Below are 12,838 nucleotides of genomic sequence, written 5' to 3'. Positions count from 1 at the left end.
CCAAAGGACACAGATTTTAGATAACTGGCAAAAGAACTAGAGGGGAGATAAAAGAAAGAACGACTTGCATTTATATAGCACCTTTCACAACCACCAGATGTCCCAAAGTGCATTACAGTTAATGAAGTATAGTCACTGTTGTAATGTAGGAAATGCAGCAGCCAATTTGCACGCAATCTCCCACAAACAGCAATCAGATAATGAACAGTTAATCTATTTTAGTGATGTTGATTGAGGGATAAGTATTAGCCAGAACACCAGGGATAACTCCCCTGCTCTTGTTCGAAATAGTGCCATGGGATCTTTACATCCACCGGAGAGAGCAGACAGGGTCTTGGTTTAATGGCTCATCCAAAAGACAGCACCTCCGACAGTGCAGCACTCCCTCGGCACTGCACTGGAGTGTCAGCCTAGATTTTTCTGCTCACGTTTCTGGAGTGGGACTTGAACCCACAACCTTCTGACTCAGAGTCAAGGGTGCTGCCCACTGAGCCACATTTTGACATCAAGTTGAGGAGAAATTTTTTACACAGCAAGTTGTTATGATCTGGAATGCGCAGCCTGTCAGCGTGATGGAAGCAAATTCAATAATAATTTTCAAAAGAGAATTGGATATATTCTTGAAAAGGGAATAGTTGCAGAGCTATGGGAACGAACAATGGTGTTGAACTAATTGGACAGCTCTTTCAAAGAGCCAGCAGAGGAAGAATGGGCTGAATGGTCTCCTTCTCTGCTATATGATTCTATGAAGGATCTGGTGAAACGGCATGTAGAATGGGGATGAGAGCAAGTAAAAAGTAAAGGCCTAATGGCCATTTTAATTCTTAAATTCGTTTTTTCACTTCCAAGATATACCAATACTGTAAATATTTTAAATTGACATGTTGAAAAAGCTGAATAGTTGAAGGGCATTAAAGCGTAGAATCATAGATGCTTTGCAGGAGTAGAATATGTGCCTCATTCTTTCGCAGAATCCCCGAACTGTCGAACTCCTCACCTCTCCCAATCTGGCCTTTCTCTTCCAGTTTGCAGACTGTTCGAGCCCGAGCTTGTTGTCACCTTTTATACTAGGCCAGGCACCCCTGTACAGGTAACCTATGACTCATCCACTGCTGTGCCCTCTGGTGGCACACCTGGATATAGTACCACCAGTAGCCATGTAGGATACATGACAGAAAGGTTGAGTAGGTTGGGCCTCTACTCATTGGAATTCAGAAGAATGAGAGGTGATCTTATAGAAACGTATAAGATTGTGAGGGGGCTTGACAAGGTGATTGCAGAGAGGATGTTTCCACTGGTGGGGGAGACTAGAACTAGAGGACATGATCTTAGGATAAGGGGCTGCCCATTTAGAACTGAGATGAGGAGAAATTTATTTTCTCAGAGGGTTGTGAATATGTGGAATTCGATGCCTCATCGAGCTGTGGAAGCTGCGACATTAAATAAATAGACAGTTTCTTAAACGATAAGGGGATAAGGGGTTATGGGGAGCGGGCAGGGAAGTGGAGCTGAGTCCATGATTGGATCAGCCATGATCTTATTGAATGGTGGAGCAGGCTCAGGGGGCCTTATGGCCTACTCCTGCTCCTATTTCTTATGTTCTTACTCGCTAATTCTTAATATACTGCATCACAGTGTCGGCTGTGGCTCGCCCCTGAGTCAGAAGGTTGTGCGTTCAAGTCCCACTCCAGGAACGTGAGCACAAACATCTAGGCTGACACACCAGTGCAGTGCTGAGGGAGTGCTGCACTGTCGGAGGTGCCGTCTTTCGCATTTGACATTAAACCGAGATCCCGTCTGCCCTCTCAGGTGGATGTAAAAGATTCCATGACACTATTTCAAAGAAGAGCAAGGGAGTTATCCCAGGTGTCCTGAGCCAATATTTATCCCTCAAGTTAACAATAACAGATTATCTGGTCATTATCCTATTGCTGTTTGTGGGATCTTGCTTTGCGCAAGTTGGCTGCCGCGTTTCCCACATTACAACCGTGACTGTACTGGCTGTAAAGCACTTTGGGAAATCCGGTGGTTGTGAAAGGCGTTATTTAAATTCAAGTCTTTCTTTCTTTCAAGAAAGAAGATAAGGACAATTGGCTTCATTAAGCCTGTTCTGTCCACAGACCAGTCTGTTCTACTCTGCGCTCTTCTGAACTCATTCAATCTTCTGAGGAACACAATTTTTTTCCTGCACCCTCCTCACCCCACCCCCTCCGCCCCCTCCATTCCCCCCAAAATTCAAAGAAGCAAAATTCCCTTAATGTGTACCGAACCTTTTTTAACTTTTAGTCTTATCGGGCCTGACAGCCCCAGATGCTCAGGAATCATCCTGTTCCATGAACATTATCTAGTGATACTTCGAATCCTCAATCTCATCCTTAATTAGATATTGACTTGGCTTATGTAATGTCTATAAGCTTGTAATGTTTGTAGCTCCACACTGTGCACTGCAGTACTGTGTACTGCAACTGCATAGTTAACAATAAACAGAACCAGGCAGATTTCCGGAGGATTCCGAGTGAGCTGCCTGCCATGTTAGGAGCTGTGTGTGCTGTGTTCTGTGAATATATCACATTTGGCGGCGAGATGGGATTTTCGGATGATTTAAAGCTTAAATTTTGTCGGTGAAGGATTCAGCCAGCCGACAGAGAGACTTTGGAAGTTCCTGTCTTTGGAAAAAGCTACAAAAATCCAAAATAAAATACAGCACACGGTGTGAACAGCTGGAGATTTAATGGCAGGTGTAATCGGACATTTGGGGGAATATAAACACGACCAGGAATGTTTTAAAGCGTATGTGGATCGGCTTGAAATGTATTTCATTGCAAATAACATAATCGAAGTTCCAGACTGTAATCCAGAACAGGGCTGTGTTGGAACATAAGAGAGCGATCTTCTTATCGGAGGCAGCTCCGGCATTATATGACACTCTTGTAAATCTGCTTGTGCCTGACGAGCCGAAGGACACAATGCTTAAAGAGATTTTAAAGAAGCTGCAGCAGCACTATAATCACAAACCGTTAGAAATTGCTGAAAGTTATTGTTTCGGGATTCAGAATCAAAAGACTGATGTTTGTATCAGTGATTACATTGTTGCTTTAAAAATGCTATCAATGCACTGCAATTTTGGAAACTTTCAAAACCGAGAATTACGGGATCGTTTTGTCTGTGGGGTGAAAAATGATGCAATCAGAAGGAAGTTATTGACGACGGATGACTTGACTTTTGAGATTGCTTGTCAGACAGCGAGGTCGATGGGCATGGCCGAACAATATTCCCAAGAATTAAATAATAATTACGGTCGTCAGTCAACTGAGGTAAATCACCTGCAAGTTCAAAGTAAAAGACAGTGGAGGCCCAAAATTGGAAATTCTAACAGAACGTCGAAGTCGTGCTATAGGTGCCTGGGACAACACATTGCTCAAAGTTGTCCATACGTGAAGGCAGAGTGTTTCTTCTGCAGAAAGACTGGGCATCTTGCGAAGGCATGCCGACTGAAGGGTAAACCAACTTTTAAAGCTATGAGTCCAGCGTTCAAAGCTATGAGTAGAAATCCCAAGAGACTACATAGCATGGAAGAACAACAACAGGACGAAGAGATGTTAGAGTTACATGTCATCAGGAGCATGAGGTTAACGGACAGCGATTTGAAAAGTATCAAAATCCACATAGATGCTGCGGGATTCAAGATACCAATGGAAATTGACACGGGTGCATCCGTGAGTGTAGTGCCGGAGTCACTATACCGCGACAAATTGCGTGATTTTCAACTGGAGAAATCCAAGATAGAGCTGCGAGGCTACTCGGGAGAGAAAATTCCTCTGGTAGGTCGTATCACTGTACCGCTGAAATATAAAAATCAATTTCAGAACTTGCCTCTAATAGTAGTGAAAGGAGACAAGCCTGCTTTACTAGGAAGAAATTGGTTGAGCTCACTGAAGCTGGATTGGAGTAAGATTTTCTGTGTGGAAGTGAGATTTTCATCAACGGATGAGGTTATCAAGAAGTATCTGAAGGTGTTCTGTGAAACGGGCAGTCCGATCCAAGGCTTCAAGGCAAGTGTCAGGGTACAGAAGGGGGCTAGACCGGTTTACGACAAGCCACGTTCCGTACCATTGCACTCAAGGAGAAAGTTGAGCAAGAACTCAAAAGACTAGAGACTGAGAACATTATTTGTAAGATAGATCGATGTAATTGGGCTACACCCATTGTTGTTGTGCCTAAGTCCGATGGTAAGGTAAGATTGTGTGGTGATTATAAAGTAACCGGAAACCAGGTTCTAGAGGGTAATGTCCCCAATACAGTCCGAATATAGAAGATTTGTTCACAACACTGACAGGTGGTCAGATCTTCTCAAAACTGGATCTTACGAATGCCGACTTACAGCCTGAACTAGATGAGGAGTCCAAGTCATGTTTGACTATAAATACTCATCTCGGCCTATATCAATTTAATAGGCTACCATTTGGAGTGTCTTCCGCCCCTGCCATATTCCAAGGGGTGATGAACCAGATTTTGCAAGGTATTGAAGGGGTAGTATGTTATTTGGATGACATACTAATTTCAGCACCAAATAGGCAAATTCATAATAACATATTGAATGAAGTCCTCAAACAGTTAGAGAAGCACAGAGTACGAGTGTCTGCTCATAAGTGTGAGTTATTTAAAAACTCAGTGGAGTACTTAGGGTACAAAATAGACAAAGATGGTTTACATCCAACCACGGAAAAATTGGATGCAATTAGAAATGCACACAGTCCCAGGAATGTCACTGAACTTCACTCATTCTTGGGTCTTTTGAATTATTATGGGAAGTTCCTACCAAATTTGGCGACAGTATTACATCCACTGAATAAACTTTTGAGAAAACAGGTCCATTGGAAGTGGTCAAAAGAATGCAATACAGCGTTCAAGGAGTGTAAAAGCAAATTGGTAGAGAGCACCATGTTAGTTCACTATGACATATCTAAGGAGATTAAGTTAGCATGTGATGCCTCTCCTTATGGAGTTAGGGCAGTAATCTCTCATGTATTAAGTCATGGGGAGTAGAGACCAATTGCTTTTGCTTCACGCACTCTCAGTGCCAGTGAGAGTAATTATACGCAAATTGAAAGGGAAGCTTTGGCATTCATTTTTGGGGTCAAGAAGTTTCACAAATACTTGTATGGTCATAAGTTTACCATCGTTACGGCGTTTCTGCGGCCGCAACCGAGACTCCAGGATGGTATGTTGGCTCCCTGGTGCAAGGGTCAAGGATGTCTCGGAACGGGTGCAGGACATTCTAAAAAGGGAGGGAGAACAGCCAGTTGTCGTGGTGCACATTGGTAACAACGACATAGGAAAAAAAGGGAATAGGTCCTATGAAACAAATTTAAGGAGCTAGGAGCTAAATTAAAAAGTAGGAGCTCAAAAGTAGTAATCTCGGGATTGCTACCAGTGTCACGTGCTAGTCAGAGTAGGAATCGCAGGATAGCGCAGATGAATACGTGGCTTGAGCAGTGGTGCAGCAGGGAGGGATTCAAATTCCTGGGGCATTGGAACCGGTTCTGGGGGAGGTGGGACCAGTACAAACCGGACGCTTTGCACCTGGGCAGGACCGGAACCAATGTCCGAGGGGGAGTGTTTGCTAGTGCTGTTGGGGAGGAGTTAAACTAATATGGCAGGGGGATGGGAACCAATGCAGGGAGACAGAGGAAAACAAAAAGGAGACAAAAGCAAAAGACAGAAAGGAGATGAGGAAAAGTGGAGGGCAGAGAAACCCAAGAAAAAGAACAAAAATGGCCACTGTACAGCAAAATTCTAAAAGGACAAAGGGTGTTAAAAAAACAAGCCTGAAGGATTTGTGTCTTAATGCAAGGAGTAGCCGTAATAAGGTGGATGAATTAACTGTGCAAATAGATGTTAACAAATATGATGTGATTGGGATTACGGAGATTACGGCTCCAGGATGATCAGGGATGGGAACTCAACATCCAGGGGTATTCAACATTCAGGAAGGATAGAATAAAAGGAAAAGGAGGTGGGGTAGCATTGCTGGTTAAAGAGGAGATTAATGCAATAGTTAGGAAAGACATTAGCTTGGATGATGTGGAATCTATATGGGTAGAGCTGCAGAAAAACAAAGGGCAAAAAACATTAGTGGGAGTTGTGTACAGACCTCCAAACAGTGGTAGTGATGTTGGGGAGGTCATCAAACAGGAAATTAGGTGTGCATGCAATAAATGTGCAGCAGTTATAATGGGTGACTTTAATATGCACATAGATTGGGCTAACCAAACTGGAAGCAATACGGTGGAGGAGGATTTCCTGGAGTGCATAAGGGATGGTTTTCTAGACCAATATGTTGAGGAACCAACTAGTGGGGAGGCCATCTTAGACTGGGTGTTGTGTAATGAGAGAGGATTAATTAACAATCTCATTGTGCGAGGCCCCTTGGGGAAGAGTGACCATAATATGGTGGAATTCTGCATTGGGATGGAGAATGAAACAGTTAATTCAGAGACCATGGTCCAGAATTTAAAGAAGGCGAACTTTGAAGGTATGAGGCATGAATTGGCTAGGATAGATTGGCGAATGATACTTAAGGGGTTGACTGTGGATGGGCAATGGCAGACATTTAGAGACCGCATGGATGAACTACAACAATTGTACATTCCTGGCTGGCGTAAAAATAAAAAAGGGAAGGTGGCTCAACCGTGGCTATCAAGGGAAATCAGGGATAGTATTAAAGCCAAGGAAGTGGCATACAAATTGGCTAGAAATAGCAGCGAACCCGGGGACTGGGAGAAATTTAGAACTCAGCAGAGGAGGACAAAGGGTTTGATTAGGGCAGGGAAAATGGAGTACGAGAAGAAGCTTGCAGGGAACATTAAGACGGATTGCAAAAGTTTCTATAGGTATGAAAAGAGAAAAAGGTTAGTAAAGACAAACGTAGGTCCCCTGCAGTCAGAATCAGGGGAAGTCATAACGGGGAACAAAGAAATGGCAGACCAATTGAACAAGTACTTTGGTTCGGTATTCACTAAGGAGGACACAAACAACCTTCCGGATATAAAAGGGGTCAGAGTAAGGAGGAGGAACTGAGGGAAATCTTTATTTGTCGGGAAATTGTGTTGGGGAAATTCATGGGATTGAAGGCCGATAAATCCCCAGGGCCTGATGGACTGCATCCCAGAGTACTTAAGGAGGTGGCCTTGGAAATAGCGGATGCATTGACAGTCATTTTCCAACATTCCATTGAGTGGAGGGTAGCCAATGTAACCCCACTTTTTAAAAAAGGAGGGAGAGAGAAAACAAGGAATTATAGACCGGTCAGCCTGACCTCAGTAGTGGGTAAAATGATGGAATCAATTATTAAGGATGTCATAGCAGCGCATTTGGAAAGAGGTGACATGATAGGTCCAAGTCGGCAGGGATTTGTGAAAGGGAAATCATGCTTGACAAATCTTCTGGAATTTTTTGAGGATGTTTCCAGTAGAGTGGACAAGGGAGAACCAGTTAATGTGGTATATTTGAACTTTCAGAAGGCTTTCGACAATTCCCACACAAGTGATTAATGTGCAAAGTTAAAGCACATGGGATTGGGGGTAGTGTGCTGACGTGGATTGAGAACTGGTTGTCAGACAGGAAACAAAGAGTAGGAATAAATGGGTACTTTTCAGAATGGCAGGCAGTGACTAGTGGGGTACCGCAAGGTTCTGTGCTGGGGCCCCAGCTGTTTACACTGTACATTAATGATTTCGATGAGGGGATTAAATGTAGTATCTCCAAATTTGCGGATGACACTAAGATGGGTGGCAGTGTGAGCTGTGAGGAGGATGCTATGAGGCTGCAGAGTGACTTGGATAGGTTAGGTGAGTGGGCAAATGCATGGCAGATGAAGTATAATGTGGATAAATGTGAGGTTATCCACTTTGGTGGTAAAATTAGAGAGACAGACTATTATCTGAATGGTGACAGATTAGGAAAAGGGGAGGTGCAAAGAGACCTGGGTGTCATGGTACATCAGTCATTGAAGGTTGGCATGCAGGTACAGCAGGCAGTTAAGAAAGCAAATGGCATGGTGGCCTTCATAGCGAGGGGATTTGAGTACAGGGGCAGGGAGGTGTTGCTACAGTTGTACAGGGCCTTGGTGAGGCCACACCTGGAGTATTGTGCACAGTTTTGGTCTCCTAACTTGAGGAAGGACATTCTTGCTATTGAGGGAGTGCAGCGAAGGTTCACCAGACTGATTCCCGGGATGGTGGGACTGATCTATCAAGAAAGACTGGATCAACTGGGCTTGTATTCACTGGAGTTCAGAAGAATGAGAGGGGAACTCATAGAAACGTTTAAAATTCTGACGGGTTTAGACAGGTTAGATGCAGGAAGAATGTTCCCAATGTTGGGGAAGTCCAGAACCAGGGGTCACAGTCTAAGGATAAGGGGTAAGCCATTTAGGACTGAGATGAGGAGAAACTTCTTCACCCAGAGAGTGGTGAACCTGTGGAATTCTCTACCACAGAAAGTTGTTCAGGCCAATTCACTAAATATATTCAAAAGGGAGTTAGATGAAGTCCTTACTACTAGGGGGATCAAGGGGTATGGCGAGAAAGCAGGAAGGGGGTACTGAAGCTGCATGTTCAGTCATGAACTCATTGAATGGCGGTGCAGGCTAGAAGAGCCGAATGGCCTACTCCTGCACCTATTTTCTATGTTTCTATGTTTCTATAAGCCCCTAATAGCAATCCTCCATCCAAAGTCCCCAGTTCCAACATTAGCTGCAGCCCGAATGCAGAGATGGGCTTTGATTTTATCAGCATATTGATATTGAATACAGACAATCAGCTGATCACAGTAACGCTGATGCAATGTCTAGATTGCCTTCCCCATCACAAGTTACACCCGAAAGGGAATAGGTGTTTTATTTTTCATACATTGATGAACTGCCAGTCACAGCTAAAGAGATTGGTAGAGCAACCAAACGTGACCCAGTGATGTCAAAGGTGTATGAGTATATTGCAAATGGATGACCAAACCAGGTTGCAGACAAAGATACACATCCATTCTTCATTTGTAGGAATGAATAATCACTCGATAAAGATTGTATCATGTGGGGTGCAAGAGTGGTTAGACCAAATAAATTCAGGCCCAAATTATTAGGAGACCACCATGACCAGCACCTGGGAATGTGCTTGACCAAGAGTTTTGCACGCAGTTATTTATGGTGGCCAGGTCTTGATAAAGATATAGAGTACATCACGAGTCAGTGTACGACATGTCAATCAGTAAGCAAGCAAACACCACCAGTACCATTAGAGCCATGGAAATGGCCTCCCAGGGTGTGGCAAAGGCTACATATTGATTTTGCTGTGTTAGAAGGACAATAATTGTTCATTGTGATTGATAGCCATTCAAAGTGGGTTGAAGTGCTTCCAATGTGGAAAATAACAACAAGTAAATCATTGGACATTTTGCGAAAATTATTTTCTTCATTTGGCCTCCCTGAAGAGATTGATTTGGATAATGGACCACAATTTCGTTCAGAAAAATTTGCACAATTCACGAGCAAAAATGGTGTGAAACATACCAAGTTTCCATCATACTATCCTGCTTCGAATGGTGCAGCAGAGCGCACTGTACAAATTGTAAAACGTGCCCTCATAAAATAAATGTTCGATCCAAATCCAAGTAAATGACAGTTATCATTGGATCACAAATTGGCTAATTTTTTGATTACATATCAAAATACTCCTCATACAACTACTGGTAGAACACCAGCAGAGTTGTTTCTCAAACAACAGCCACGAACCAGATTCTCGTTGTTAAAACCAAATTTGGCACAGTCCATAGAAGAGACACAATTAAGACAGAAAGAATCATGATAGAGGTAGAGTAAAAGAGAGAAGTTTGAAATTAAACCAGAAGGTGAGAGTGAAGAACCATCACCATAAATGGTTAAAGTGGTTACCAGGAAGAGTGGTGAAGATATGTGGTCCTCGCACATATTTGGCAAAGATGTTTGATAATGGACAAGTTAGGTGTGTTCATATTGATCATATTTTACCTATAGACATGGAAGGAGTTGAAGGTGGGAATGATTCAATTATTTCTGACTTGTCAGATAGTTTTGATACACCAATAGCAAATCCTAAATCCAATGTACTGGAAACAAATCCAGGAGAGAATCAGAATGAAAGTCTGAGTCCGAGTCAGGAAAACAAAGAGCCTGAAGTTAGAGTGAGTTCAAATGAAAATCAAAGAAATTCCGTGGAGGAAAACTTTCCTCAGGATGAGCCTCGAATGAGTGTGAAATCGACACCACGTTTGGAAGGTATCCTCTTCGAAACAGAAAACAAGTGGTAAAGTTAAATTTGTAAATATGGAAAAAAATAAGTTTATATCCTGTGTTATGTATAAACATGAAAGTTATGTATGATGTTTGTTATGATGGCTTTTTCATTAAAGAGGGAGAAGTGTAATGTCAGTAAGCGTGTAATGTTTGTCGCTCCACACTGTGGAAATGGACGTACTGTGTACTGCAACTGCATAGTTAATAATAAATAGAACCAGACAGATTTCTGGAGGCTTCCGAGAGAGCTGCCTGCCATGTTAGGAGGTGTGTGTGCAGTGCTCTGTGAATATACCACAGCTTATCCCTTTCCAAAGACCAGTCGACACAATGAGTCAAGACCAAATGTAATCTTCTTGTGAAGCGGCGTGAGAAGCTAGGGATAATTGGAACAGAATGTGCAGTCATAATTCAGTCTCCGATTTCAAACCCGTAAGTTCTATACGGATTTTGATATGTTCTTTATAAGTGATTGTTGAACTTTTGCGACTGTCAATAAAATCCAGTTGAGGTAATTAACTTAAGTTTTTATAATTGAAAATTAAAGTAACATCACATGGAGAAATAAATTCTGCTTTTCTCTCTCACCTTCTCTCTCTCTCGGATCCCAGTGTCTCTCTCTCATCTTCCCTTTCTCAGCCACTCTCACTCTCTCTCGCACCCTCACTCGCTCTGACCCCACTATCTCTCTCTCTCTCTCTCTCTCTCATCCTGTCTTTCTCAGCCATCTCCCTCTTCCTCTCTCTCTCACCTGTCTCTCTCTGATCCCAGTCTCAATCTCTCTTACCCCCTTTCTCTCTGATCCCAGTCACACTCTCCTCCCTTCCCTCTCCCTCTCTCAGTTTCTCTCTCTCACCCTCTCTCTGTGATCTGTCTTGCTCTCTCACCCCTCTCTCTCTCTCACCCTCACTCTTTCTCGCTCACCCTCTCTCTCTGATCCCAGTCCCTCTCTCTCTCGTCCTCTCTCATCCTATTTCACTCCCTCACCCTCTCTCTCTGATCCAGTCTCTCTCTCTCACCCTCTCTCACTGATCTGTCCCTCTCTCTCTCCCCCTCTCTATCCGATCCCAGTCTCTCCCTCTCTCCCACCCTCTCTCACTGATCCAGTCTCTCTCTCTCACCCTCTCTCTCTCACCCTCTCTCTGTGATCTCAGTCACTCTCTCTCCCCTTCTCCCTCTAACTCTCATCTTCTCCAGTCTTTCCCTCTCCCTCTCACCCTCTCTTGCTCTGATGCCAGTCTCTCTCTCTCTCTCAGCCACTTTCACTCACCCTCTCTCTCTCACTTTCTCTATCTGATCCCAATCCCTCTCTCTGACCCTCTCTATCTGATCCCAGTCTCTCTCTCTCACCCTCTCTCTCTGATCCCAGTCTCTCTCTCTCTCACCCTCTCTCTCTGATCCCAGTCTCTCACTCACTCTCCCTCTCTCTCTATCCAATCTCAGCCTCTTTTTCTCACCCTCTCTCTCTCTGATTCCAGTCTCTCCCCCACCCTCTCTCTCTCGCCCTCTCTCTCATCCTATCTCACTCTCTCCCACTCTCTCTCTCTCATACCCTCTCTCTCTCACCCTCGCTCACTCTTTTTCGCCCTCTCTCTCTCACCCTCTCTCACTCTCTCTCTTGCCCTCTCACTCTTATCCTATTTCACTCTCTCTCACCCTTTCTCTAATCTCAGTCACTCACTCTCTCCCCCTCTTTTTTCCAAGTTATTGGGCTAGAACCTCCTCTTTTTTTGCATGCTTAATGCCCACTTAACGCCCATTTTACTGCTGAAATGACGTTTCATGCCCAGACATCACTCATTCTGGCACAAAATGGAAACTGACGGGCTTTTTTAGGAGACTTACCGCCGAGCGTTATTTTCCCAATGGGCTTAAAGGCAAGAAAGAATATCACCGCCCGCCCACTTTTTATGGGCGGGATCAGCAGAATGGGCGAATTCAATGCCCATAATATTGCCCAGCGTTACCTTCCTCATGGAATTAATGCCGAGATTCAATAGTAAAGCCTTCTCACTGTGTTTTGTCGTAAAGAGCATATTTACCCAAACTAGCGGCCGTGGAGATCGCCCACCATCACTTTCCCCACCTCTGATACATATCGCCCACAATATCGCTCACTCAAAAAAACGGCCACAAAATGTGGAACTAACCAGAACGAATGCCAGCGGTGTGGCTGGCATTTGTTAAATCCCACTCTTACGTGAGGAACTGATATCAGAAAGATTTGACTGAAAGAGCGCTGATGTGAGTGACAACGCTGACACACTGCTGTGTGTGTGCAACTCAGACATCAATGGTGCCCATAACCTTGGTGCCAGTTAAAGTTTACGTTGATTGATGTTAAGTTGTATTTAACCCTTTCATGGTAAGGAATTGCCAGTGTGTAATGGTCCAGCTATCTGAGACAATGCGCAACAAGGTTATGTTCAATAACAAAAGTTTTTTCCAACATTGGTCTGAAATCATAAGCATCACAGCCAATAACACCCAACCCCCGCCCATGCAACACTT

The sequence above is a fragment of the Pristiophorus japonicus genome, chromosome 13 (genome assembly GCF_044704955.1).
Source record: "Pristiophorus japonicus isolate sPriJap1 chromosome 13, sPriJap1.hap1, whole genome shotgun sequence".
NCBI lineage: Eukaryota > Metazoa > Chordata > Chondrichthyes > Pristiophoridae > Pristiophorus > Pristiophorus japonicus.
This window is presented reverse-complemented; position numbering follows the sequence as displayed.